Source organism: Equus przewalskii, chromosome 13 (assembly GCF_037783145.1).
Source record: "Equus przewalskii isolate Varuska chromosome 13, EquPr2, whole genome shotgun sequence".
Classification (NCBI taxonomy): Eukaryota; Metazoa; Chordata; class Mammalia; order Perissodactyla; family Equidae; genus Equus; species Equus przewalskii.
The window spans coordinates 40,776,990-40,803,859 of NC_091843.1; the positions used below are offsets into that span (position 1 = coordinate 40,776,990).

General features: G+C 50.6%; 1 protein-coding gene and 1 long non-coding RNA gene across 6 annotated transcripts in view; one reads left to right on the top strand and one right to left on the bottom strand.

Moving 5' to 3' along the window:
• VDAC1 (voltage dependent anion channel 1) overlaps positions 1 to 26,870 on the top strand; it is a 101,800-nt gene that overhangs the window by 52,530 nt on the left and 22,400 nt on the right. Inside the window, exons 1-2 of one of the 5 annotated variants that reach the window (XM_070571044.1) lie at positions 21,709 to 21,777; positions 22,460 to 23,479. The exons of 2 other annotated variants lie outside the window; for them this stretch is intronic. The gene's annotated coding sequence lies outside the window, so the exon portion shown is untranslated. Of the gene's footprint in view, positions 1 to 21,708; positions 21,778 to 22,459; positions 23,480 to 23,510; positions 23,708 to 26,870 lie in introns of those variants that run through there. 2 more of the 5 variants (XM_070571043.1, XM_070571045.1) reach the window with 2 other exon arrangements.
• Positions 10,950 to 16,069, bottom strand: LOC139075319 (uncharacterized). Its single transcript, XR_011525599.1, has 2 exons — positions 15,787 to 16,069; positions 10,950 to 11,345 (listed from the first exon to the last, which is right to left on the bottom strand). It is a non-coding gene; the product is annotated as an uncharacterized lncRNA (long non-coding RNA).

The following is a 26,870-nucleotide window of genomic DNA, read 5'->3' on the forward strand; positions in this document are numbered from 1 at the left end:
TAATTTTATTTTTTTTAAAGATTTTATTTTTCCTTTCTCTCCCCAAAGCCCCCTGGTACATAGTTGTGTATTTTTAGTTGTGGGTCCTTCTAGTTGTGGCATGTGGGATACTGCCTCAACATGGCTTGATGAGCGATGCCATGTCCGCGCCCAGGATCTAAACCTGTGAAACCTTGTGCTGCCGAAGCAGAGCGTGCGAACTTAACCACTCAGCCACGGGGTCAGCCCCAAGAATCAACATTTCAATGACACACACACAGACACACAGCTTGGCACATCACACAATCATTTCTTCGCTGAGACACCTACCTCGATAGGCACCTGCATACAAATGCACACACGGATACACACCCACACAGGAATGTGCACACAGACACATAGAGATGTGCACACACACGTGCTGTTGAGCTCCTATTCTGAAGGAAGAGAGGATGCTTCGGTTGTATCGAGGGAGTTGAAAGGCCAGCTAGCTTAGCAGGGCCCTGGAAGGTCGTAGGAATCCATGGACACTGGGGGCTTCCCTGTGGGGCCCAGCAGCTGAGGGGGACCCAAGCAGGAAGGATGGGGCAGATCTCCCATTGATAGGAGGTGGGTACCAGATGTCGGCTGCCGTTGGTGGGTATACACACCTGCACATGTACACTGGGGCTCTGCACAGATGTCTGAGTCTGCCTCCCTGCAAGGGGTGATGAGCCTCTGAAGTTTAGGCTCGAATCATAACCCAGGATCTCGGAACAGGCCCAACTTTTCAGCAGTTATAACAACGAGGGGGCGCAAGCTAAAAATTCCAGTGGTAAAGAGGTAGGGGTGGGATGTGGGGGACTGAGCAGGAAAGAGCCTCTCTCTGGAGTCGGAAAGGCTTGGTTGAGCCCCAGTCTGCCACTTACCAGCTGTGTGACCTTTGGCTGGTTGATTATTGTCAGTTACATCACCTCTGAAATGGACTAGTGAAGACACCTACTTGTGAGGGCTGGAGGAGGATTAGATGAGAGAATAGGGTCAAGTGCTCAGCTTATTGTCAAAGAGCTAAAAACGGTAGCTTAAGAAAATGGAAGCACTCAATTCAAAGTCTGTTCAACACATCCTAGGCCGGAATAACCAGGGAGGAGGTGAGGAGTCCTTTCCAGCCACCTCCCACCAGGCAGTCCCGCTGTCTAGAGTCTTGCTCTGAGTGGGTGACTCCTGGGAGGGGTATGGCCCAGGTCTGACATGGTGCTGGCTTGCTATGGGACCTTAAGTAAATTGCTTTGCCTCTCTGAACCCCAGCTGCCTCCTTCTCTCCAGCCTGGAGAGTTATGAAGTTCAAATAAGACTGAGCACCTCAAACTCTTGGGAGAAGAGCATCTCTGGCCATGTTTGGACAGTCGATATAGATGACATTGCTCTGCCAGGCCAGCTGACTCACTGTTCAACCTGGAGTCTCTGACCTCTGTTCTCCTGCCACCTCTCTCACGGCTCATAGGTGTTCACTGAGACTGTTGATGGGCTCCAGCAGCACCAGCTTGGCCTCTGTGGGTCAGCCTTCAGATGCTCCATTCCCTCAGCCAAACTCAGGAAAGGGCCCAGGCAGAGTCCCCACTCACTATGTCTCCCAGGGCCCACACACCCTGAGTGCTGAGAAGGGAGTGCTCAGATGCCTGGAACATTCTGGTTTCTGCCCTACTGTGTGCTCCCTTCTGGAGGTGGAGGCCTGGGGAATCCAGTTTCATCAGGAAGCACAAGTCCAATAGGCAGGTGAGACAGTGCTCGGCCATACCCCATGACAGCACCCAGTGCTAAGTGGGCCCCCGTTGTCTCACCTGCTGGCCAGGAGCTCCCATGGGGCAGGGCCCAGGTCTGCTTCATCTGGTCCTGGGTACCCTGCACGGGTCTGTGGGCTCAAGGGATGCTAAGAGGGAGGGTAGTCAGAGGCTGTGAGGTCCAGAGTCACTGGGCTTGGTTTCCACTGCTGTGCCCCATCTTCTTCTCCCTCCTTGCCAGGGGGGCAGGTCTGGGCCTCTATCAGGGCTGGGTCCCCTGCCAAGTCCACACTGCCCAGGGTGAGTGTGGGGTGGCCATGGCCTTGAGCCCACTGTGGCGGCTGTCTGACCCTGAGCCACCAGCGCAGGGTCAGTGGGCGGCCTTGTTTCCGAGACTGCCACGCCCTCCCTTGACTCATTCCGAGACAGCATTGCCACGAGGGTTTCTGGCCTCTGAATTCACCTTTGGTTTGGTTTCTGCTCGGGCAGCTCAGAGTAGTTTTGTTTTTAAGTGCAAACCCACAGAGCTGCTTTCCCCTTTCTCTGATCCCCCAAAACAAACAAAGGATGTTAGTCTGTATTTTGGTTTGTTTTGAAGCTGAGAGGAAAGGAGGGAAACGGGTCACCTCAGGAGCATCGAGGGTGGCCAGGCCGTTAGGGAGTGTGAGGGTATCTGGGGAGGGGTGGCTGGTGGCCAGTGAGGCGCCTCACTCCCTCAGAGGACAGGCCAGCCAGCCCACCCTGGGTGGGCCCTGAGCCCATGGAGTTCCCCCCAACCAAGAAGGATGCTTGGAGCTGGGGACTCCTCACGGGGCCAGAGAAAGGGCCCCACATGGAAGGCAGAAGACCCAGGTTAGAGGCCCCTCGCTGTATGACATGAGGCAGGACCTACCCCTCTCTGAGCTTCAGTTTCCTCTCTGGTGAAATGAGGCACTGGGCTCTATTCCACCCTGTCTCTCCCACTCCCGCTGGCAGAGGGTGGATGAGACACCACTGAATCTGGTGCCACTCATGGCGCTGACTTCCAGGGCAACCCTGAACAGCCACTCCTGAGCCTATCGGAAAAGTACTTCACATCCTGTGGGACCTCGGCCATCGGGCGTGGTCTTCCCCAGCCCCAGCTCCCGTCCTCCATCTGCCCTCTGGTCTGGTAGAGGCCCCCACACTGCCTGGGCTCCATGATCCATGGATGTGCTCCCACTGGGCCTGTGACCCCTCCCATAGGGTATGCAGCCACCTGAAGCAGAAAAGATTAGTTCACAGAATTTTCAGCCCACAGCCAGAGAGGTCTCTTTTCTGATACCTTCCAAGGAAAAAAGTCACCTGAGCAAGGTGAGCTCCATCATGCCCAGAGCCTGCAGGTGACCCGAGATGTTCAGAAGGTGAGGGAGGGACAAAAGGCCGGCCAAATCCTTGAACCAGCAAGGGAAGGGGCTGGCAGTGTTTCCCTTCATGGGGGCCAGTGGCAGTGGGGTGAGCAAAGTGAGCACATTTATTCAGAATAAAGGAACTGGATCCCAAATATTTTAAATTTCTTTATTAAAGTCCCTCTCTTTTGACAGTTCTTAATCTTTTGTATTTTTGATCTTTCTAGTGAAAGCTATAGACACTCTCCTTGGTGAAAAAAACGCACACAGAATTTTGCACTAGATTTAAAGGGGTTCACAGACCTTTGTGACGAACTCTTGGGAAGTTAAAGTAATTCCGGGAGCAATGACTTCCTGGGGTGGTCCTCCTTCCCACCTTGGGAGGGGGCACTACTGGGTAGCTGGGTTTTTCTTCCAAGGGTGTTTTGGAGAGATGTGGAACCAATGCTTCCTATAAGGTGTGAGTGCTGCCTGCTTAGAGGTCTCTCTCTTGGTTGCCAAAAGCACAGGTAACTTTCTTGTGGATCCAGGGAAGTGAGGCCCCCGCAGCTCTGGGCCCTGAGAGGGGCCTGTTTTGGTGTTCCCGGAGCTCCTGCACCTGAAAAGGGGTGTGCTGGCACCAGTTCTGTTTTCTTAGTTGACCAGACCACAGGTACATGCGAATTTGCTCTGTATGGGGGTGGGAGGTGGGGGGCAATGCTTCTGGGACCCCCTGCAGCCTACTAAGGCCCACGGAGGCTCCAACCAGGAGAGGTAAGGAAATTTGGGGGAAACGCCTCTAGGCCCACATCGCACGCACACTCTTAGGGTGAAAAAAACCTTTAGTGGCAGGAGGCTAGGGCCCGCACCCCGAATTCCGAGGACTCTGCCTCCTCCCGGATACGCAGCAGGCTTTGGGAGCCGGGCAGCCGCCCGCCGGGCTTCTTCGGCCATCTTCTACCGCCACCTGGCGGCTAATTCTCTAAGAGCAACCAGGTCTTCCGGCCACCCAAGGTTCTCAGACCCGGCTGCCCGGTGGAATCACCAGACGGAGCTTTCAGAATACCGACGTCCCGGGCCATCCCAGACCCATTAAATCATCGTCTCTGGGGGAGGGCCCGGCACCAGTGTCTTTAGAGCTCTCCAGGTGACACCGACGTGAAGCCCGGCTTTCGAATCACTGTAGCACCGAGAGGTTGGTTCTCTGGTCCTCTGCTAACCAACAAGGAAGGGAGGGTGGGGTGGGGAGGAGAAATTCCAGACGCTTTCTGAAGAGCATGCTTCATTTCCCTCGTGTGGACGCGCTCCAGTGCTCTGAAAATTCAGAGGCATGCAGATCAGCGAGTAGTGACCTCGACAGTGGAGAAGGTCGCAATAAACAACTGTGCCTAGATTGGGCCTTTACATTAGTGCCTGTGGCTTTTCCATGGGCGTTTGCTAATTTGTGTCTTATCTCAGTGATAATACCCAGAATCAATATGGACATGCCTTGCCTTACCTGGAGGGCTGTTAACTGACTCTCCCAAGGTTTTGGTCTCCAACGTAGCTTTGGGATTTACTATCATATTGATACCAAGCAGAACTACTTTAATTGTTATGGGCTAGTTAGCAAAGGGTGAAAGGACTTAATCCGTGAAGGAGGTGTTTGAACCAAGGGAAAGCTCAGAGAACATTCCAGAACATTCTACAAATGAAGGGTTTATAGCAGTTTGAACCAAGAAAAGGCTTGAGAGAATCAAGTCATCTTTTTGAAAATCTTTTCATGTTTTCAAGACAACACTAGTTATTTTGGACTCATAAGCATCTGCCCGTGCTCTCCCACACATATGCTGTGAGTGACGTTTGGTGGAGAGGAGTCATTGGCATTTGCACAAGAAATAAAGTTTCCAGTCCTGGCCATGGCGGGCAAAACCCTGCAGTGCAGGCTCTGGCCCTGCCTGCCTTCCAATCTCCTCTCTTACCACTCCATCCTCATTGGCTTCACTCCAGCCACACTCCACTTTTTGCTCATTCCTACCTCAGGGCTTTTGCACTTGCTGTTTGCTCTGCCTGGACCACTCTTCCCCCAGATAGTTATATGGTTTGCTCTCTGAGTGCTTTCAGTCCTCAGCTCTAAAGTCAGAGAGATCTTTCCTGACCACTCTTACTAAATTAGGACCCTCAGCTAATTCTTCTCCCCCTTTTGTGTTCTCCACTGCACTTTTCACTATTTGAAATGTATCATTTAGGTGTTTGTTTCCTTATTTGTTCGTGAACCACATGCATTATAACTCCTGGAAGGCAGAGGCCACATCTAGCATTGACTACAATGCCCCCAGTCTCTGGAACACCCTCTGGCATGTAGATATGACTTAATAAACACTCTAGGGCTGGACTGGTGGCACAGTGGTTAAGTTCACATGCTCTGTTCTGGCAGCCTAGGGTTCACAGGTTTGGATCCTGGTCCCGGACCTAGCATGGCTTATCAGGCCACGCTGTGACAGCATCCCACATAAAATAGAGGAATATTGGCACAGATGTTAGCTCAGTGACAATCTTCCTAAAGCAAAAAAAAGGAGGAAGACTAGCAACAGATGTTAGTTCAGGGCCAATCTTCCTCACAAACATGCACAAAAAATACTCCAAAAAAAGCTCTTTTATTTTGAAATAATTTTAGTGTAAAAATACTACCGCGTTCAGATATACTTTCACTCTGCTGACCCTAATGTCAATATAATTTATAACCATAGGAATTAACATTGATATAATATAATTCACTAATCTTTTTTTTTCACTTTTTTAAATTTTATGTTTTTTAAGATTGGCCCTCAGCTAACATCTGTCACCAATCTTCTTCTTTTTTCTCTTCTTCTTCTTCCCTGGGTGCCCCAGTCCACAGTTGTGTATTCTAGTTCTAGGTCCTTCTGGTTGTGCTGTGTGGGATGCTGCCTCAGCATAGCCTGTGAGCGGGGCCATGTCTGCACCCAGGATTGGAACTGGTGAAACCCTGGGACGCCAAAGGGGAGTGCGCGAACTTAACCACTTGGCCACAGGGCCGGCCCCTACAATTCACTAATCTTTAGATCTTAATACAATTTCAGTTGCCCCATTAATGTCCTTTATTCTGGTTGAAGTTTCAATCCAGGGATTCCGTCTTGAATTTAGTTTCATGTCTCTTTAGTTTCTTCCAGTCTGGGACAACCCCCCAGTGTTTCATGACCTTGACACTTTGAAGAGTATTGGCTAGTTATTTTGTGGAAGTCCCCCAATTTGTGTGTGTTTGAAATGTTTGATGATTAGACTGAGGTTATGCATTTTGGCAGGAGTACCACACTAGTGATGCTGTGTTCTTCTAAGAGCAGGAGCTCGGGAGGCACACGTGTCTGTGAGTCTTGTTACTGCGGATGTTAACTTCCATCATGTGGGGAAGGTAGTGTCTGCCAGGTTTCTCCACTGTAAAGCTATGATGTTCTCTCTTTGTAATTAAAACATCTCTTGAGGAAATACATTGAGACTATGCAAATATTCTATTTCTTGTCATATTTTGGCTCACTAATTTTAGCATCCATTCATGATTCTTGCCTGCAACAATTTCTGTGGTGTTTGACAAATGGTGATTTTCTGTTTTTATCAACTCTTTCTTTCTTTATTAGATTTATTTATTATTTATTTATGTAATAGATTTAATAGATTATTTATTTATATCAGTATAGATTCGGGGACATTTATTTTATTCTGGGAGTTATAATCCATTAATATCATGATTTATTTTGTTGTTCAAATTGTCCCATGTTTGGCAACTCTTTCATGTTGGCTCCTGTGGGCACCTATCCTTTTTTTTTTCCTAGCAAATCTGTAATTTCTGGAACCACAAGATACACCAGGCTCATCTTATACTTTCCGTGCCTCAGCCCTGGGGGCAGCCATTTCTCCATGGGGCTCTGGTTCCTTCTGTCGGAGCATGGTGCTTAGAAACCAAGATCTGGATACCAGAGCATGACTGCCTCTAGGCCCGCTCAGTGGACAGAGCTAGGAAACACACGTCCCTGTAGACGGGTACACACACATCTCAAGCTCGCTTTTTCTTAAAAAATCGTGAATTTGTACTGATACCTCCGATCCCAATTCAATACCACAGGGTTGATTTTAAGTCTTCCTCTTCTCTTATTTGTAACTTTGTCTTCAAAATTGAGAAACCTGGCCCTCATTATCCACAAATGTATATTTATTTGCTCAATCCCAATACACACATTGTATGTTTCCTAAGGTTACTGCAACTAATTACCACAAACCGGGCAGCTTAAAACAATAGAATTTTATTTTCTTTCTCGCGGTTCTGAAGACCAGTCATCCAAGATCAAGGTGTCAGTAGGGTTGGTCCTTCTCAAGGCTCTGAGGGAGAATGGTTCCACACCTCTCTCCCGGCTTCGGGTGGTGCTGGCAGCCCTTGGGGTTCCTTGGCTTGTAGATGCATCATTCCATTCTCTGCCTGTTTTCACATGGCCTTCCTCCCTGTGTGTCTCTGTGTGTCTGATCTCCCTCTCTTCTATTTTTAAATATTTTTTTAAAGATTGGTATCTGAGCTAACAACTGTTGCCAATCTAATTTTTTTTTCTGCTTTTTCTCCCCAAATCCCCCCAGCACATAGTTGCATATTTTAGTTGTGGGTCCTTCTAGCTGTGGCATGTGGGACGCCACCTCAGCACAGCCTGATGAGCGGTGCCATGTCCGCTCCCAGGATCCAAACTGGTGAAACCCCATGCCGCCGAAGTGGAGTGCGAGAACTTAACCATGGCCACAGGGCCGGCCCTCCCTCTCCCTTCCCTTATAAGGACTCCAGTCATTGGATTGAGGGCCCACTCTCATCTCGAGATCTTTAACTTTATTCTGCAAAGACCCTATTTCCAAATAAGGTCACGTTCCCGGGTACCAGGGGTTAGGACCTGGACAAATCTTTTGGGGACACACTATTCAATCCACTACACACATAAAGTAGATTTCGAATTGCTGACCCATACTCTTCTGAAGAAGAAATTACAAACTAAAATAGATGTGTATAGTGCTTTTTTGTCTTCTGTCTTACAATGTATGGTCAAAATAACGTTTTTAAAGTTACTTAGATTAGCTTTTTTCTTCCTCACTCCTTTGGTGTGGCTGGTTCTGTTATTTATTTCTAATATAGTTAAATTCATTTATTGCTATTTTTATTCCATTTGAGGCCTCCCCACATCCTGCTTGATTTTAATTAATTTTTTTTGGTATGTGAAATTTTACCATGGTTTAAGACCCAGAACTATATAAAAAGATACACTCAGAGAAGTGGCGCTCCCCAGGCACTCCTTCTACCTTTCCGTCCCTCTTCCTACACCCCCTTCCCTCCCTCCCTGTAGGTAAGGAAGCTCATTAATTAATAGTTTCTCCTACCTGAATTACTTTGTGCACAATGAGCAGATACATGCATATTTTCTTAAATCTCCTTTTTTTTTTTTACCCAAAAAATAGCATAAAATGGATACTCTTTTGCATTTTCTTCCACTTAATACCTCTTGGGAATCAATTTGTATTAGTTTCTTCATTTTGATTTACAGCTGCATGCTACTCCGTTATATGGTCATACCATAGTTTATTCAACTACTCTCCTATGCATAGACATTTATAGGCTTTTTTTTTTTTTTTTTTTTTTTTGGTGAGGAGATCGGCCCTGAGCTAACATCTGTTGCCAATATTCCTGTTTTTTTTTTTCCCTCCCCAAAGCCCCAGTACATAGTTGTATATCCTAGCTGTAGGTCATTCTAGTTCCTCTATGTGGGATGTCGCCACACCATGGATTGGTGAGCAGTGTATAGGTCCGTGCCCAGGATCTGAACTGGCGACCCCAGGCCGCTGAAGCAGAGTGTGTGAATTTAAGCACTTGGCCATGGGGCAGGCCCCTGCATGGACATTTAGGTGGTTTCCTTTATTTTGCAATTGCGAACAATTCTGCAATGAATAACCTTGAGCATGCATATTTTGTATTGTTGGAGGTGTATATTTTGAGAAGTGGGTTGCTGGGTCAAAAAGTAAGTGTAGGTGTAGTTTTATTAGCCAATATATTAATTTCCTAATGCCGCTGTAACAAATTACCGCAAATTCCATGACTTAAAACAGCATGATTTATTGTCTTCCATTTCTGGAGGCCAGAAGTCTGAATGGTTTCACTGGACCAAAACCAAGGGATTGCCAGGCCCGTGCTCCCTCAAGGCCCTAGGACAGAGGCTGTTTCCTTGCCTTTTCCACCTTATAGAGCTACATTCTTTGGCTCATGGCCTCTTCCTCCATCTTCAAAGCCAGCAGTATAGCATCTTACTTCTTTCTTGCATTGCTTTCTCCTTCTGTATAAAATCTCCCTTTGCCTCTCGTAAAAACACTTGTGACTGCATTTAGGATCCATCCGGATAATCCAGGATAATCTCCCCATCTCAAGATCCTTAATTTAATTACCTCTGCAAAGTCCCTTTTGCCACATAGGATAACATTCACAGATTCTAGGGTTAGGACCTAGATATTTTTGGGGGAACATTATTCAGTCTACCACAGGTAATACATTTTTTTTAAGTGAAGTGAATTTAATTCCTATAGATTTACTCCAAGTCTTTATTTTCCCATCTATAAAAGGCAGAGATAAAACCAGGAGGACTGGAAGATTCCTCACTGTCTAAAATCCTATGCCTGGGTTTAGTTCTCTCTTGATCAGCTGGATTGGTCAGCAAATGGCTGCTTTTAAAGCTGACTTGATGCCCACCCAAGGTGGTCATCCAGAGTTGCCTGGGGGCAAAAGGTTGTGGTCTGTCTCATGAATGACAAGTGATGGTAATGGAGGTGGCAGCTGGACCATTTTTCTGTTGGGTCCCTTGGGTGCCCCGGGGAAGAGGCCTTGTTCCAGCAAATCTGGGCCTAATTCATGATTCTAGCACAATGGAGATCTGAAGGGAAAGCTTTTCTACCTGCTGGTTTCAACCTGCGAGTCTGAGCTTACTTAACCTTGAGAGGTGGTGAGTCTGCTGTCACTAGAAGTTCTGAACAGACGCTCAATGACCAGAAGATACTGCAGGGGGATCTGTGAATTATTTAGGACCTCACTGTCCAAGGTGGTAGGCACTAGTGACATGTGCTATTTGGTGCTTTATGCTCATTTCATATTTAAAAATATTTTATTTATTGTAAAATAATTATAGATTTCCAGGAAGTGGCAAAAATAGTACAGTGAGGTCCTATGTACCCTTCACCTGTTTCCCCCAGTGGTTACGTTTTACATCACTGCACAATATCAACACCAGGAAACTGATGTTGGTACAATGTGTGTATAGTGCTATGTCATTTTCTCACATATGTAGATATGTGTAACCACCACCATAATCAAGACACGGAACTATTCCATTGCCACAAAGATCTCCCACCTGCTACCCTTTTACAATCAGCCACCACCCTCTCCCCCACCATCCCTAACCCCTGTAAACCACTAATCTGTTTTCCATCTCTATAATTTTGTCATTTTCACAATGTTATGTAAATGGAATCATACATGTGTGCTATTTAGATTTAAAGTTTAATTTATTAAAATTAAAATCAAATAGAAAATTCAGATCCTCAGTTATACCAGCCACATTTCTAAGGCTCAGGAGCCACAGTTGGCTATGGACTATCACATTGGATAGCACAGATATATGGCCGTTCCATCATTGCAGAAATTTCTATTGGAAAGTGCTACTTTGGGGAATGAGACCAGATCCGTGGTTCACATCTGCTGATTCATAGACCAAATTATCCAGGAATGTGATGAAATATAGAGTCCTGGGTATATTACTGATCTATTGCTGCATATTAAGTTATCCCCAAATATGGTGGCTTAAACAACAATTAACCTTTATTATCTCACATACTTTCTGTAGGTCAGGAGTTTGAGTGACTTGGCTGTGTTATTAGGCTCAGAGTCTCTCATGAAGTTGCGGTCAGGGCTGCGGTCATCTGAAGGCTTGGCTGGGGCTGGAGGTTCTGCTTCCAAGGTGGCTCACTCACATGGCTGGAAGGTTGGTGCTGGCTGTTAGGGTGACCACTTGTTTCCATTTGCCTAGGACTAAAAGGTTTCATGGGATGTGGGACTTTGAGTGCAAAACTAGGACTGTCCCGGACAAACTGGAACAGTTGTTGGCAGGAGAACTTGGCTCCTCCCAACATGGGCCTCTTCCAGGGCTGCTCGAGTGTCCTTATGACATGGCCACCAGCTTCTTCAGAGTGAGTAATCCTAGAGAGAGCAAGGCAGAAGCTCCAATGTCTTTTCTGACTTGCCTTGGAAGTCACATGGCATCATTTTTGCTGCATGTTTTCCTTAGAAGCAAGTCACTAAACCCTCTGGTCCACATTCAAGGAGAGGGGAATTAGGAGCCATCTATTGAAGGGAGGATTGTGAAAGAATTAGTGGACATACTTGAAACCCTCCACACTGGCCTACGCCTGAGATCCTGATGGGGCATATGGGGCGGGGCCTAGGAATCCATACTGTATCGAGGTTCCCTGATGACCCCTGATGTGCAGTCAGGTTTGCCCACCACCAGGTTGACTGACCTCGGTGGTCCCTTCCCACCATGAGAGGGTGGCCATCCCACCTACCTCAGTAGACACTCACAGGATGGAAGTGGGAAAAGGGCAAGTCCAGGCCAGAGAAATTGTTGAGCTGAGCATGATTCCTGAAGCTCTATTAGATTACATGGATGTCCCTTCTCGCCTATAAATGAACAACTGGGGTACTGCTTAGAAAATCCTGGCCATACTGAAACATTGAACACTGTTAGAAATGATCATAACCAAACTGCATAGCAACACGGGAGAAAAAACTCGTGATACAATATATCTACTTGAGGGATGGTTGAAATGCTGTAGCAATGCATGGACAAGGTCTGGAGATTAATTATTACACAAAAAGAACAGAGTTGCAGTTATGGCAGGTGGGCGGGGAGAGGATTATGAGCAATTTAAAGAAATGCTAGTGTTGTTATGTATTAGTGTTGGTTATATTGTCTTTTCAGTAAAAAGAGGGCCACTCCTTCTTCAGATCTTAGCTTAACTGATGCCTTTTCAGAGCCCTTTCCAACCTTCTTGGTTAAAGCTTAGCACCTTGGTTGTGCCCACATAGCACATGTCACATCTGCAAATGCGTTGTCTCTCCCTGTAGCCTATGAGCTCCATGAAGAAAGGCAGGGATGTGTCTGCTTTTGTTGCCCAGAGTCTACCCAGGGCCAGCCCAGTGCCTTGCACATGCATGCTGCCCAGGAACTGTTAACTGAGGCACGAATGAGGCGAGGTCTGAGGGAAGGAGGAGGGAGATGCTGCCAGTAAAGGAGGCAACGGGAAGCCTTCTGTGGCTGGTGGTAGAGAGGGGAGGCCGGGGATCAGCCTGGTCCAGTGGCCCCTGATCTAGAGATGTCTAAGACTTCATGGGCCTTCACCTCTTGAGAATCTGATTAAATCAGCATTTCTCTACTTCAGCATTGTTGATATTTTGGGCTAGATAATTGTCTGTTGTGGGGGGCTGTCCTGTGTATGATGTTTAGCAGCATCCCTGGCCTCTAACCAGTAGATGCCAATAGCACATCCTCCCCTGTTATGATGATTAAGAACATCTCCAGGGGCCTGCTCAGTGGCCTAGTGGTTAAGTTCATGTGCTCTGCTTTCGCGGCCCAGGGTTTCTGGGTTTGGATTCTGGGTGTGGACCTACACACTGTTCATCAAGCCATGCTGTGGTGGCATCTCACATACAAAATAGAAGAAGATTGGCACAGATGTTAGCTCAGGAACAATCTTCCTCAAGCAAAAAGAGGAAGATTGGCGACAGAGGTTAGCTCAAAAAAAACCCACACAAAACCCTCCAGATGTTGCCAAATGCCCCCTGGGGATTGCCCCAGGAGCTGAGTTAGAAAACCAGCCCAGCACTCTAGTGGGCCTGAAATATTTGCATGAAGATGAGCCGAGGATGTAAATGAGGGAGACTGATGCCTGTCTTACACCCAGGAAAAGCTCTGCGAATTTGTTATTCAGAGCCTGTGGGGCACAGGCTCAGGGTGTGCTGCCACCTGTTGGTGAGTGAGTGGGAGTGCGCCCCGGGCTCAACCAGCCCAGGGACAGCAAAGCAACTTGGCTGGCAAGTGGGCTGCAGTTGGCCTGGCCTTAAGGGCCTCTCCCCAAGACTGGGCCAGGGAAGCCCCAAATAAAACCAGTCAGGGTGTTCAGCAAGCAGGAGGGTCAGTGGGAAGGGACATTTTCCTATCTTTTGGTCAAATGTTTAATGACGTACTTGTTAAAGAAGACATCAAGTCAACTTCATTTATTTCCTTTCCCTTTTTCCTACAGACACCATGGCCCCTCTTTAAACTCTCTCCGATTTGGGGCTTGGCCCTCAAAGATTTGTGTCAGGGCAGGGACCCTGCGAGTTGGAGTCATGCCCAGCTTCTCACTCTTCAGCCACTCACCTTGGCCAGACTGGTGGTGATCCCAGAGGCAACCCCCTCCCCCAGGCTGGGGTGTGGGAAAAGGCAGGGGGTTGGCACCTCCAATGGCTAAACCCAAACTCACGGTCTTTCCCTACGCCTCCCCCTCCTCAGTGCACCCAGCTCAGTAGGGACAGCACCAACCCCTAGTTATCTGGACGGAAACATCGCCTCCATGGCTGAGTCTTACAGGCTCTACTTCCTCAGTCTACTTTATCCTCTCCTCACCTCCACTGCACTCCCACCAGTGTCTGAGCCACCCTCATTCCAAGCCTGGTCCAGCACAAAGGCTCAGCTAGACGGTTCTCCCGTTCCATGTGGTGTTGCCTGGGGTCACGCTTGGAGGTGCATTTAGCTGGGAGCTTGGCCAGGACTGGAATGTTCTAAATGGCTTCATTCACATATCTGGTACCTTGGCTGCTGGGGGTAGGGGTGGGGGTGGCAGGGCAGCTGGATCTCTCTCTCCAGCAGGGTAGTTGAATTTCTTATTTGAGGGGACCAGGGCTACGAAAGAGAGAATGGAAGCTGCCTGGCCTCTAGGGTCTAGGCCCAGAATGGGCACAGTGTCCCTTCTACCACATTCTGTTGGTCAGAGCAAGCCCTGAGGCCAACCCAGTCTTAATAGGAGGAGTGGTTGGGAGGAATTTGCCATCATATTTGCAGACAATACACTGTGCCCACCTTTCTCAGGGCAGGTCAAGCCGTCCATTAAATATTCACTTGCTCACATCATTTTCTTCATTTGTTTCTCCTCAAAAGTCATCTGCAAGGAGAGGCCTCCCTGACTGTCCTGAGGAGACCCCCTGTTGCTCTCTACCCCTGCCCCGCCTTAATTTCCTACAGTTGCTGACCAGTGCTTGACAGGGCAGTCCATGTTTATTTGCTAGTTGTCAGTCTTGCCCTCTAGCCAGTAAGCACCAAGAAGGGAGGCACTGTGTCTGCTTAGTTCACTGCTGAGTCCTCAACAGCTAGAAGAGTAGCTGGCCCACTGTAGGAGCCCAATACCTATTTGTTGAATGAATGAGTGTTTCTAAGAAACTTTCTTCCATAACACTTATCAAAGTTCATCATTCCTTGTTTATTTGTATGATGATTTAGCAAAGTCTATCTTTTCCACAAGGGAAGAGACAGTGTCTGTTTCTGCTCGCCATTATATTATATCCCCAGTTCTTCAGGCAGCATCTGGAAACAGCAACCTGCAGTGAACACTGGCTGGATGAATGAACTCTGAGTGGGAGCGACAGGATGTGGGGCAAAAAGTGAATCATCTTCCAATAGAATCACCCTTTTTACAACACGCAGATGCTGGATCCTGAAGAAGAGGGATGTAAATAAAAATATTCTGAACTGCTTTTCTTTAACCCCCTCAGGGAGCTGGTGTTCAGAGCAGCCACACCCTGAATTTCTTTCTGTGAGGTTATGTAATGTCACAGCATTTCTCTGAGCGAGCTGTTCCAGGATCACTCAGGGTGCTTGTGAAAAATGCACCTGCTGGCCCCACCCCAGAAATATTAATGGAGAACCCTGAGGGGTGAGGCCCCACCACCTGCAGGGTCCCCAGCAGTCCAGGTGATTCTCCTGTGCACTACATTTAGAAACATCGCCTAGGCGCCAGCCTGGTGGTGCAGCGGTTAAGTACGCACGTTCCACTTTGGTGGCCTGGGGTTCGCCAGTTCGGCAAGCTATGCTGTGGTAGGCGTCCCACATATAAAGTAGAGGAAGATGGGCATGGATCTTAGCTCAGGGCCAGTCTTCCTCAGCAAAAAGAGGAGGATTGGCAGATGTTAACTCAGGGCTAGTCTTCCTCAAAAAAAAAAGAAAAAGAAACATTGCCTAGGGCCAGCCCTGGTGGCCTAGTGGTTGAGTCTGGTGCACTCTGCTTAGGTGGCCTGGGTTTGGTTCCTGGGTGTGGACCTACACCACTTGTCTGTCAGTGGCCATGTTGTGGTGGCAGCTCATATACAAAATAGAGGAAGATTGGCAACAAATGTTAGCTCAGGGCGAATCTTCCTCACCAAAAACAAAAAACATCGCCTTTGCATTTCTGTGTCAGATGTTTGGATTTTCTTGGGCTGGTTTTTCCTTTAGACCACCTTGTGTCTCTTAAGACCTTGGCAGCTGTATTTCTTTATTTCTCCCAGAAGGCTTTGTAAACAAGCAGCCTGGCCCATAATCCCTGAAAAATGAGGTATATTTCCTTACCTTCCTCAGGATCATGGAGAGGTCAGATGGTCTGATCCCCTGTGGTTGGGCAGGATCATGCTTAAACCACAGCAGGTAGAGAGGAAGCAAAACTGGGTTCTCTCCTTCTTCAGATTTCCTGTGTGTGGAATTACGAGGTTTGTGTCTGGCGCTAGGGAGAGAAGAGGTGGGTCCTCGATATGGGGCCCTTTTAGCACAGTTAGGGAGCAGCAAGCATTTCCCCAGGGGTGAAGAGGAGCTGGGGACAGGGGAGGGAGGGAGAAGGGGCCTAATCTTCTTATGTAAGAGTCATGGAAGAACCTGTTTTGTAATCCCAGAGCAGCAGGGCTGCTAAGTTTAGATTTGAACCTGAAACTTCTCGACTTCGAGAGGCATGTGAGGCTGCTGCTGACTTGGGCCAGGCTGGCTGTGGCAGGAAGGGCTGCGTCTGTGGCTCCACTGTCTCCACTCGGCAGCTGTGGGAGATGGTGGGTGTCAGAGGAAGGAGGGACCTAACAAGTTTTAGGAAAGCTATGGCATTTCCAGAGAAAACCCTGATGGTCAGCCTACCCCCCACAATCTCTCCTCTAGCAAAGACCAGAGTAAGTCAAGGGGGTGGAGGGGGGCATGAGAGGCTGTGGTGGAGACAGTGGGAGGGACACTCGAGCTCAGTAGCCAGTGTGGCTACTAATTTTTTGTCTGTCTGTCTGTCACTGTCCACGTTGGAAAGAAAGTCCTTCCCACTGGCCAGGACAGAGGAAGAGGCACTGATGGTGGGGCCAGTGAGGAAGCAACTTCTCTCCAGTTCCTGGAGGAGGCCTTCGGGGAATAAGAACCTGTAGGCAGTGCCATCTCAGCCAGGGCAGATGCTTGGCCTGACAGCAGACCTTGGGCAGCCAGGAGAAGCCAGTCCTCTTTGTACAGAGTGTACATGTGTGTACGTGTATGGGGGGGTGGGTGTAGAGGAAGCACGCTGTGAGAGGGAGCACAGTCCACAAGACCTCCCCCACTGCTGACACCAACTCAAGTGTGAGGGTCTCCAAGACCACTCTTACGTTTGATAATTCACTAGAAGGACTCGCAGAACTCACTGAGGGCGGTTACACTCACAATTGCGAATTATTACAGGGAAAAAGCAGAGACTAAATTCAGCCAAGAGATGGGGCCGGCCGGTGGCGTAGGAGTTAATTTTGCAGGCTCTTTGGTGGCCCAGGGTTCGCCGGTTGGGATCTTGGGCGTGGACCTGTGCACCGCTTATCAAGCCATGTTGTGGTGGCATCGCACATATAAAATAGAGGAAGGTGGGCACAGATGTTAGCTCAGGGCCAATCTTCCTCAGCAAAAAGAGGAGGATTGGCAGCAGATGTTAGCTCAGGGCTGATCTTCCTCAAAAAAAAAAAAAAAAATCAGGGGGCTGGCCCCATGGCCGAGTGGTTAAGTTCACGTGCTCCCCTCCGGTGGCCCAGGGTTTCGCCAGTTGGAATCCTGGGCGTAGACATGGCACATCTCATCAGGCTACACTGAGGCGGCATCCCACATGCCACAACTGGAAGGACCCACAACTAAAAATACACAACTGTGTACCAAGCGGCTTTGGGGAGAAAAAGGAAAAATAAAATCTTAAAAAAAAAAAAAAATCAGCCAAGCGATGAGATGCATGGGGCAGAGTCCAGGAAAATCCAAACCTGGAGCTTCCAGCTGTCTTCTCTCAGTGGAGTCCCAGACAGTGTTAACTGCTCTAGCAACGATGTGTGACAATACATGTGGAATACTGCCCACCAGGAAAGTTCACCCGAACCTTGATGTCCAGAGATTTATCACGGCTCTGTAGTCAACTGTCCAGTAGCTCTGGAGGTCCTGCTGATACTGTGTGACTTCAAGCCCTCACCCTAAATGACATTGTTAGTTTGTCCAGTGTGGCCAGTCCCTACCCTAAATAAAGATACTCCTATCTGGCAGGACATTGCCAGGGCTTAGAGAGTACTTTCCAGAAGCCAAGGGCAAAGGCTGGACCTCTCTTTGGGTGAGGTTAAACTCTTTACTACACAGGCAGATTAAACAGTGCCCAGCCCACAGCAAGACCATTCTTCCTGGAGGTTTGGCAAGCCGTGAAGCACAATTCCTAGATGTCTGGGCTGTAGGACAGAGAACACTTGTTCCCAAGGTGTGTAACCAGCATAGAGGAGCGTGAGCCACTTCGTCAGCTGCCTCCCTTTATGCTGGGCATCACTCACCATCTCTTCAGTCATTCATTTGTTCACCGTTTACTGAACACCTGTGACGTGATCAGCACTCATTCTAGTCGGGGAGACAGATAATAAAGACCAAGCCAACTATTAAGTAATGTTTAAGGCTGCTGCATGGTATGGAGGAAACAAAAGGCTGAGCTCAGAGTAAGGACGGAGGGGAGAAAAGAACTTGCCTTAGATGTGCAACAGGGAAGGCAGCTTTGAGAAGGTCCCATTTAAGCTGAGCCTAGAGAATGAGAGGCACCAGCTGTGGGAAAAATCGGTGGAAGAGTGTGCCTGGCAGAGGAGCACATGGGCCTCGGCTGGCAGTTGACACCTCTATACAGACTGTGAAAAGGTGCCCAGAAGCAGAAACACAGTCCCATCCTTGTGGCTGACACAGTCTTGTCAGGACCCAAGGCTTCGTGAGCCATGCATGGACAGGATCTCAGCCCCACACATGCCCTTGGCCTGTGCTTGTGCAGTGTGTAAACCATGCCACCCTACATGGCAGGCTTGGACACACAGTGCCTGGAAGGCAGCATCCCTGGGTAGCCCTACCAGGTTGGCACCACACACTACGCCATTTTAACTCCATCTGACTTCACCTACATTTTAAAAAATAAAAAACCAAGTTGTGCCTGTTAGCAGAGGCCCTGGTCCCAGATCCTTGGGCAGTGAATGCAAATCAAAGGGGAGAGGCAGCTCCATATGTGTCTTCAGGGCAAACTGCATGTGTCCACTCACTGGCGGGGGGTGGGCTGGAAAATGGGTTCCCTGTCCCTTGCAATAAAAGGAGATCCTAGCTGAATTTTCCCCTGGTTTTCTTCATCTTTCTCAGGAGCCGGCACATGCTGAGCAAAGGAAAAACTCTTGCCTTCTCTTGGTTCCGAGGTCTCTGAAGGATTCCAGCCCAGGTCATTTCTACTGCCACCCTCACCTACACACACCCACACCCAGGTGCACGTGCGCACACACTGGTGTCCCTTCCAGGGGACCTTACAAGAACCAGAGCTGGACCTGGGTTGGCCACAAGACAACAGGAAGGTGCACAATCCAAATCGCAGGTGGTTTTCTACAGCAGAAATCCCTGCCTCTTTTCTTCAATGATTTTAGTATGATCTCTCTCTCTGTCCCTCGTCACCGGCCCCCCCCCACCCCCACCCCCACCCCCCCCACCCCGCCCAGCACACACCAAGGAAGACCCTGAGGCCATAACCTGGAAGAAAGCTCTTACAAGAAGCTGACCATGCTGGCACTCTGACCTCGGATTTCCAGCCTCCAGAACCGTGAGGAACAAATGTCTGCTGTTTAAGCCGCCCGGTCTGTGGTATTTTGCTATAGCAGCCCAAGCTGACTTAGACACCGTTCTAACAAATCGTTTATAGCAATGTCTATTATAACAAACTACCACAGACTTAGTGGCTTAAATTTAAATTTATTATTTTACAGTTCTGGAGGTCAGAAGTCCAAAATCAGTCTCATTGGGCCAAAGTGAAGGCATCAGCAAGGCTGGTTCCTTCTAGAGGTCCTGAGGAGAGAAATCAGGTTCCTCGCCTTTTCCAGCGTCTATAGGCTGCCTGCATCACGTGGCTCGTGGCCCCTTCTTGCATCTTCAAAGCCAGCAGTGGAGTATCTTCCAATCTCTCATCTCTGCTGCTGTTCTATCACCTCTCTCACTCTGACTCTGGTCTTCCTCTTTGAAAGATCCTTGTGATTACATTGGGTCCTCCTGGACCATCCAGGTTAATCTCTCCATCTCAAGATCCTTAACATAATCACGTCTGTAAAGTTCCTTTTGACATGTAAGGTAACATCTGTATAGGATTGGGTGATCAGGACGTGGGCATCTTTGGGAGGTCATTGTTCTTTCTACCATAGTGTGTCTCTATAGTTTTTAAAGTTATATTTGCAGTGATACGGAATATATGATTGCCTTCAGTTAGCATTGTGGCAGAAATGGTCCCCTCAGGAAGTCTTTGTAACCTTCTTTCCTCAAGGCTGTCAATGCTCCATAGAGGGGATGTGCTTCAATTTGCTCAAGCTGGAAACCAGGCTGCATTCCACTCTGGGCTGCTGTACAGCTTCCTGAAGCCAGTGTTCCCCACCCCGTGCTCGGGACGATTGCCTTAGCATAGGTCCCAGGAACAGGTCAAAGGGAGCAGGTTTATGATTCTTTCTACACATTGCCTAATTGCTTTCCAGATTGTGTCAGTTTACACAACCTCTCCTGATCCACCTCATTTGGCTCTCATAAAAAGAAAAAAAAAAAGGTTGTCTCTTTTTATATTAAAGGTATGGGAAATATAAAAAGAACTGAAGGAAAAAAATCGCTCATCATTCCATAAATTGAAATACCACTTTCATTACTACTTAATACATTTCTTTCCAATATTTCTCTCTGGGTGTATGTATATATAATTTTTAAAAAACATGGATAGGATATTGGAACTTCTTGGGACTATTTTAGATCTAGGACAACTCATGTGTTTGGATATGCAGGAGAAAAATTTTTATTGTGTTTATCTTGGGATGGTTTCCATCCTGTTGACTTCTGCTCTCCATGTCACGCACAACCTGGAGGCCTGGCCAGGTCCTTCCCTGGATGATGAATGTCAGGGTACAACGTGAGGAGAGTGGCTGAGATTCTTGACTATGAACCCTCATTACTGACTCCCGTTACCCAGGCTTTAGTCTGGAAAATGGTTAGAAAGGTTAGGTTTTATGAAAATTCAGCTTTATAATCCCATTCATTCATGCTGGTTACAAGCAGAATATTTTTCTCTTTAAAAATTAATTTATATAAATTACATCTTCCATTTCTACTTTCACAGACCTCATCTTCAGGTTCTGGTTATTTGGCAAAGACAATAAAGACGTACAGGGACCTCTGGCCCTGAAAAGAGAAGGGCGGGAAGTGTTTCAACATAGGTTCTTAGGAAGGATTGGCTGCTTTTCATCTTGCTAAATATAGTAGAAGAGCTACGGCTGTAAGTTAGACATAAGAAAGAACTTCTCTAAATGAAATATTCTTACACTGGTCACCCATTCCAATACTAAAAATAAAACAAGAATCTCATTTCCCCTGGATGTTGTACCTTGTTCTGCTTGAAGAGAGAAGGTGAACTGAGTTAGGACCTGGAAGGAAACCTAATCCAAACTGGAGCAAGCAAAAAGTGAATATTTCAGCACAGATGGCTGGAAAGCACAGGGGGTAGGCTGAGATATGGATAGATCCCAGGGCATGATGTCCGAGGAATCCGGTCTCTGACTTTCTTTTGTGGGCTGGCTTCGCTTTTAGAAAAAGGAGGTATTTCAATACCCCGCCACCCCAAGAACAGCCCTTGAGTCAGGGACGGAGTCAGCTCCATCGAACCTTGTGCACAAGAGGAGGCGGCGGCGAAGACTCATTCCCCCAAAGAAAAACCATTGGACCCGGCCTGGGTTTCTTCAAATTTGCAAGAGAGGACCTGATTGGCTGGGCTTGGGTCAGGTGTCCGCCCCAGCCCAATCAGCGGTGGCAGACAGAGTGGAGGCGGGGCTTGGGGGTGGGGTTGGTAAGCCGGGTGTGACAAGCAGTCTTTGCTCAGCTCTCGCCTCAGGGCTGTGGTGGGGAGGGGTCAACACCAGGGCCTGAGGGCTCCCTTGTCCCGCCTGATTTCTTCACTGTTTTCTGAGTGCTTATTTGTTAAGTGTCCCATTTTTAACTCACAGTAATCCTCCCAAGTTGAAGCCGAGAGGTTAGGCCCGTTGCTCAGGATCACAGCCAGTAAAAGGCGTTCAGGTGATTAATCTGAACGCAGCACCTGGGTGAGCCCCAGAAGGGACTCAGAGCAGATGGGGCATGGGGAACTCTCAGGCCCAGGTTAAGGGTCATGAAAAGGGGGGGGGGGGAGGGTGAGGTGGCAGGGAGGGGTGGAGGGGAGGGAGCACTCTGGGCATCACTGACCCTGGACGCAGCGTCGGCTCCTAGGTTGTGGGAGGTTTCCGGAGCCCCATCTTCCCGCAGAGGCACCTGGTCCTGCCCTGCCTCCCTGAGGTCCTGTCCTCCCAACTCTGCCTCACTGCACTCATGGGTGACTCAGTGGCTTTCCCTGCCCGACCCTCTCCAGGAGTGGACTGGGACCTCTGCGGGGTGGGGACGGCCAGGTGGGGAAGTCTCGAGTCCCCAGTAAGCCATGGAGCAGCTTAGGAGCCTGGGGAGAATTCTAGCATCGGTCCTCCCCTCTCCGGGACCTCAAGGAGTTTAGGGACTACTCCTCACATTTTCAGTCAGACCTGAGCCCCCTACAGGGCCCAGGGCACCCTGTCCGCACTCCGCCCGTAAGCCCCCTCCTTCTCAGCACCCCGCCCCCACTGAAACACCAGTTGCCACTTTCCCATTTAAGCTGCCGCCTCTTTCCAGCAGCCTGTCTGATTGCCTCTTCGCTCGCCCCAGCTGCCTCTTTCTTTAATTTGCGCCACAGGTGGTTGTGAGGGAGCATCCTGGCGCCTCCTCCACGGGGTCTTAGCCGCCTTAAGTCTTGGAGCAAGTTTGCTGGCCGAAGGCGAAGGATGTGCAGAATCTGCATCCAGCCACGAATTCATTCATCCTCCAAGTCGGCTTGGGGTGGGCCTCGCCCGGGATGCCGGAGACACGCAGTGGTGAAGGAGATCACCGCTTAGGGCTAGCGGGGAGTCTCCACGCGCCTTCCCCGAGCTCCGCGGGAAGCAGACCGCGGCAGGGCGCGGGTTCCCGGAGCGGCCCCCGGCTAGTCCGAACCTGCGTTACCTCGGCGCGCCGTAAGACCCAGCAGAGGACGTTCTTGCAAAACGCAATTTACTTTCTTCGCTTCTCAAAAACTCCGAAAATGGCTGCTTGCAGCTTCGCTACAGGGGAAAACTGCTAATTGGAACGCAAACTCAGCGCACAGTGGGGTTTCTCGGCGCTTCGCCCCGGCCACCGCCGGGCCCGGCGTGAGGAAGGGTCTGAGGCGCCGGAACACCGAATCGGGAGCCAGGAGCCGAGGAGCAACAGTCGTGGCTGCTGCCCTGTGTCCGAGCCGCCTCCGGCGCCCAGGCCCCCAGCCGCGCCTGGGACTGCCCCAGGGGCTCGGAGCCCGATTTGACACCCCGCGCGGGCTTTGCTGGGGGACTCCGGGATCACCTCGTCCACCCAGGCTTAGGCCTTGGTCCAGCGCCACCCGCCACATCAACTCCCGGAGGAGGGGAGGGTTGTCTCCTACCCCGAGGCCGAGCCAGGAGGCCCAGGACCCCGCCCGTCTTCTCTGAGTGCAGGGGACCCCGGGCCACCGCTCAGCTAACCGGAAGACCCCCCTCCTCGAAAGCTTCCACCAGGCGGGATTTCCAGCAAAGGCTGGACACACGTGTCCCTGCGCACGCACGCATCGTGCGCACGTCAGCGCCCCGTGCCCGGGCGCACGCAGGCACTCCCTCGTGCCCGCACACGCCCGTGGGTACACGCGTCCACTGCGGGATCCGGGAAGGTAAGAGGGCGACTCGGGAGCTGGAAGGGACCCAGGGCCCGGCCGGGGCTGCGTCCAGGGCGGGCCGTGGGGGCGGAGCTCTTGGAGCCGGCGCGCTGGGTCGGGGCGGGTCCGCGCCGCCGCCGTCCGCGCCGCCCCGCCCTCGGCCCCAGTGCTCGCTCCGAGCTCCGCGCCCCGCGTTGCACCCCCGCCGCAGCCGCCGCCGAGCCCGCCGCCACCGCCTCTAAGGTAGGCGCAGGAGAGGGGCCTGGGCTCTGCCTGCGTCCCGGCCGCGGGCCGGGCTCCTGGGGAGTTGAGGGGGAGGAGTAGCGGGGAACGGGCGAGGGTCCCCGGGCCGGGCCCGAGGGCGAGCGGGAGCGGGCGCGGCTCGTGCAGGGCTGGCTGGTCAGCGGCTGGCCGAGCAGGCCGCGCGGGCGGGCGGCGAGCGGGCCCGGGCAGGGGAGCGGGAGGCCGCACATCCGGAGGCGCCTGCGGCTGGGGGCCAGAGCCCGCGGGGACCTGCGGGCGGAAGGGCACAGGCGGCCGCGTGGAGGCTGGGCCGCCTGCAGATTAGGTGACCTTCCCCGGCGGCGCCCTCAGGCCCTCGATGCCGCCAGCGCCGGTCAGGCAGGGACTTGCCCACTACCCACGCTCGCCGGGCCCGGCCCGACCCGGCCCTCGGACCTCTGCGGGACACAGCGTCCCCGTGGGGATGAGCCCATGTGACGACCGTGGCCCCGCACGTCCTGTCCGGTCCACGCCCGGGGCAGCTGGTGCCCAGCACTGTCCGCGCGTGCCAGCGCCTTCCGGGGCGGAACGGGAGGCCGAGAGTCGACTTAGGCCGCAGGGGCTGGGGCTGGGGCCTGGGCAGGAGGTTAGGCCTTGGCAGAGGAGGCCCCGCGGGGAGGGACTTGGCCTCCTTGGCCTTGAGATGGATTTCTGATTTGATCGTTCATTCATTTACTAAATGCGGCAGTGCATTCACGAAACTGGTTCAGAGCCAGTTTCAGAGCCGTCTGGATTGGAGGCCTGCAGCCCTAGTGACTGTCCAAGGTCACACAGCTCCGAAGATGCCAAGCCTCAGTTTTCTCATCTGTAGAACGGGAGCAATTATACCTCTCCTTCATTGGGTTTTAGGAAGAGTAAAATGAGTGGATTAACTCGAAGTCTTTAGAACAGGGTCTGGCAACGAGAAGGCCTCTGTAGAAACCTTGGAACATACCCTTGAGAGTTTGGGAAGGGTCAAGCCCATCCCCCGCAGACAGTTTTGCTCCACGGTGGTGTTCTGGAAAGAGTTCAGTAAATGCAGCCCCTGTTATTTTACGCATTCTTATTAAGCATTTGTGTGCCAGGCATTGAGTTACTTTCAGATAATTCATGAGAAATCCTTTATGATTATGGACAGACAAGGTGAGGCTGGAGCAGGAAGTTGAGTGTGGGTGCAGACCTGGGCTAAGCCTGGGCCTGTGCCGCCCGAGTCCCCATCCCCTTGACCAGCCTCCCCTCTCCAGAGGAAATAGGGAAATGATTTCCTCCTTGGCCTAATGTGCTGTTGACAGGGCCAGGGCACATGGCCCAGGGCCTGCCTCCTGTCTCTCCAGTCAGCTCTGAACTGAGTTCCTCCAGGGTCAGGCTTAAGCCCTCTGCAGCTTTGTTTTCAGTGCCTCGGGTAGTGCCACCTGGCACACAGTAGGTCCTGGAGAAGGGTCTGGGGGCGGAAGTGCACTCCTGCTTTTTGTCTGAGAGTCACCTTGCCCTTATTGACAGAGGGTGGTTTTACCATTCCAGCATGTGACTGATAGGAGGTGCCCATTAGGTATTTGTGGAATTATTGGATGGGCATATATAGTGGCTGCAGGCCTGGGCCACGGTCCCTTCATCCTGGACATCCTTTTTGAGGGACGCACACATCTCACTCATTTCCAAAAAATAGCCTTGCCTAGCGGAGAATCACAGATATCTGAGAGCTGCAACTGTATGTACATCCCTGGAGCAGTGAGAGGCAGACTGTTTCCTGATTTTGAAATAGCTGCTTTAAACACGTTATCTTCATTCTATGACTCTCCAGGTCCTGTGGGGAACTTGTGGAACTGGTGTTTCTGGGCTTGCAGGGGAGGTGACCTGGGTGAATGGGATTCTCCTAAAGGCCTTGGGCCTGGTGCCTTTTCCCTCTCTGCAGGTGGCTGGGTCGATGGCTTCTGCTGGAGTTGTCCTCAGTAAAGTGCTTTCCCTGGGCACGGGGGCTGCTCTCTCAGTTGGTTACTTGGTTTTATTTCTGCTATTCTGTAGGTACGGGCTGTTTGTAGACACAAACCCAGGGGCGCAGGGGGACCATATGGTGAGGAATTGCTGTGAGCCTCTGGTCCTGCTGGACACTAGGCAGATGTGGACAGTGACCTCCAAGCTGGTGGTAATGAGGGACATTCACCCCCACCTTTACCAGTTAGATGCTCCTGAGGCACTGAAGTCCACTTCACCCTTGATGGCGTTTCTCACAGTGTGACGTCCTTGGGGATCGTCACTGAGAGAGGTGTGTGTGTGGCTGCGAGCTAACCAAAGCCTGCAGGCAGCCCCTCCGGGTGCTCAGGGGGTCTGTGGCCTTGGGCTCCCCACAGACTCCTCTGGTAGCCCCTGAGGAAAGGTGAGCATTGGGATCCTTGGCTGGCGGGGCGCACTCCTGCATTTCACTGCTTGCTCTCAGGGAGTGGGGGGTTGGCGGGAATCCACACCCTTTACCCAGAACCATGCTGGAAAGAGTCCTGGAGAGCAGATGGCGCTCACAACACAGCTCTGACATGAGCCACAGGGTCTAGTACAGGTCATGTCACTTTCTTGTTCCTTAGTTTCTCCCCTATAAAAATGTGATCGTCATCCTGACAGTCATTCTTTATTGAGGGCCTTCGCAGCACCCTCCTGGGGGCTTGACATGTCTTCTGTGACATTGAATCCACTTTCCTACAAGCCCTGGAAGGGAGGTGCTGTTTCCATTTCAGGGGTCAGGAGGCTTGAGCACAGAGAGGTGAAGTCAGCACCCCAAGGTCACATAGCTCAGCAGGGGTGGAGTTGGGATTCAGGGCTAGGTCTGGCTTTCTCCAGTTCTGGTGCTTTCACACTGCAGTCGCCACTCCCAAGGGCCACGGTGAGGAGCTAATAGATGTGAATGCCTTTTGAAAAGTAGAATTTGCTATTCAGAGGGGAAGCATTACTCTTTCACACTGAGCAGAGTGAGCATGTGCGTGGCTGGGTGTGGACCGGCTATCAGTGGACGGCGGTCAGTGGAGTCACCCCTATTTGTTGCAAGGACAGTGGCGCTGGGTGTCTTATCAGGAGAAGGGTCAGTTTTCCCTGGAACAAGGTGGGAGGCCGTCTTCCAGGACCTGGCTGGACAATATTCAGCTAAACAATACCTCAT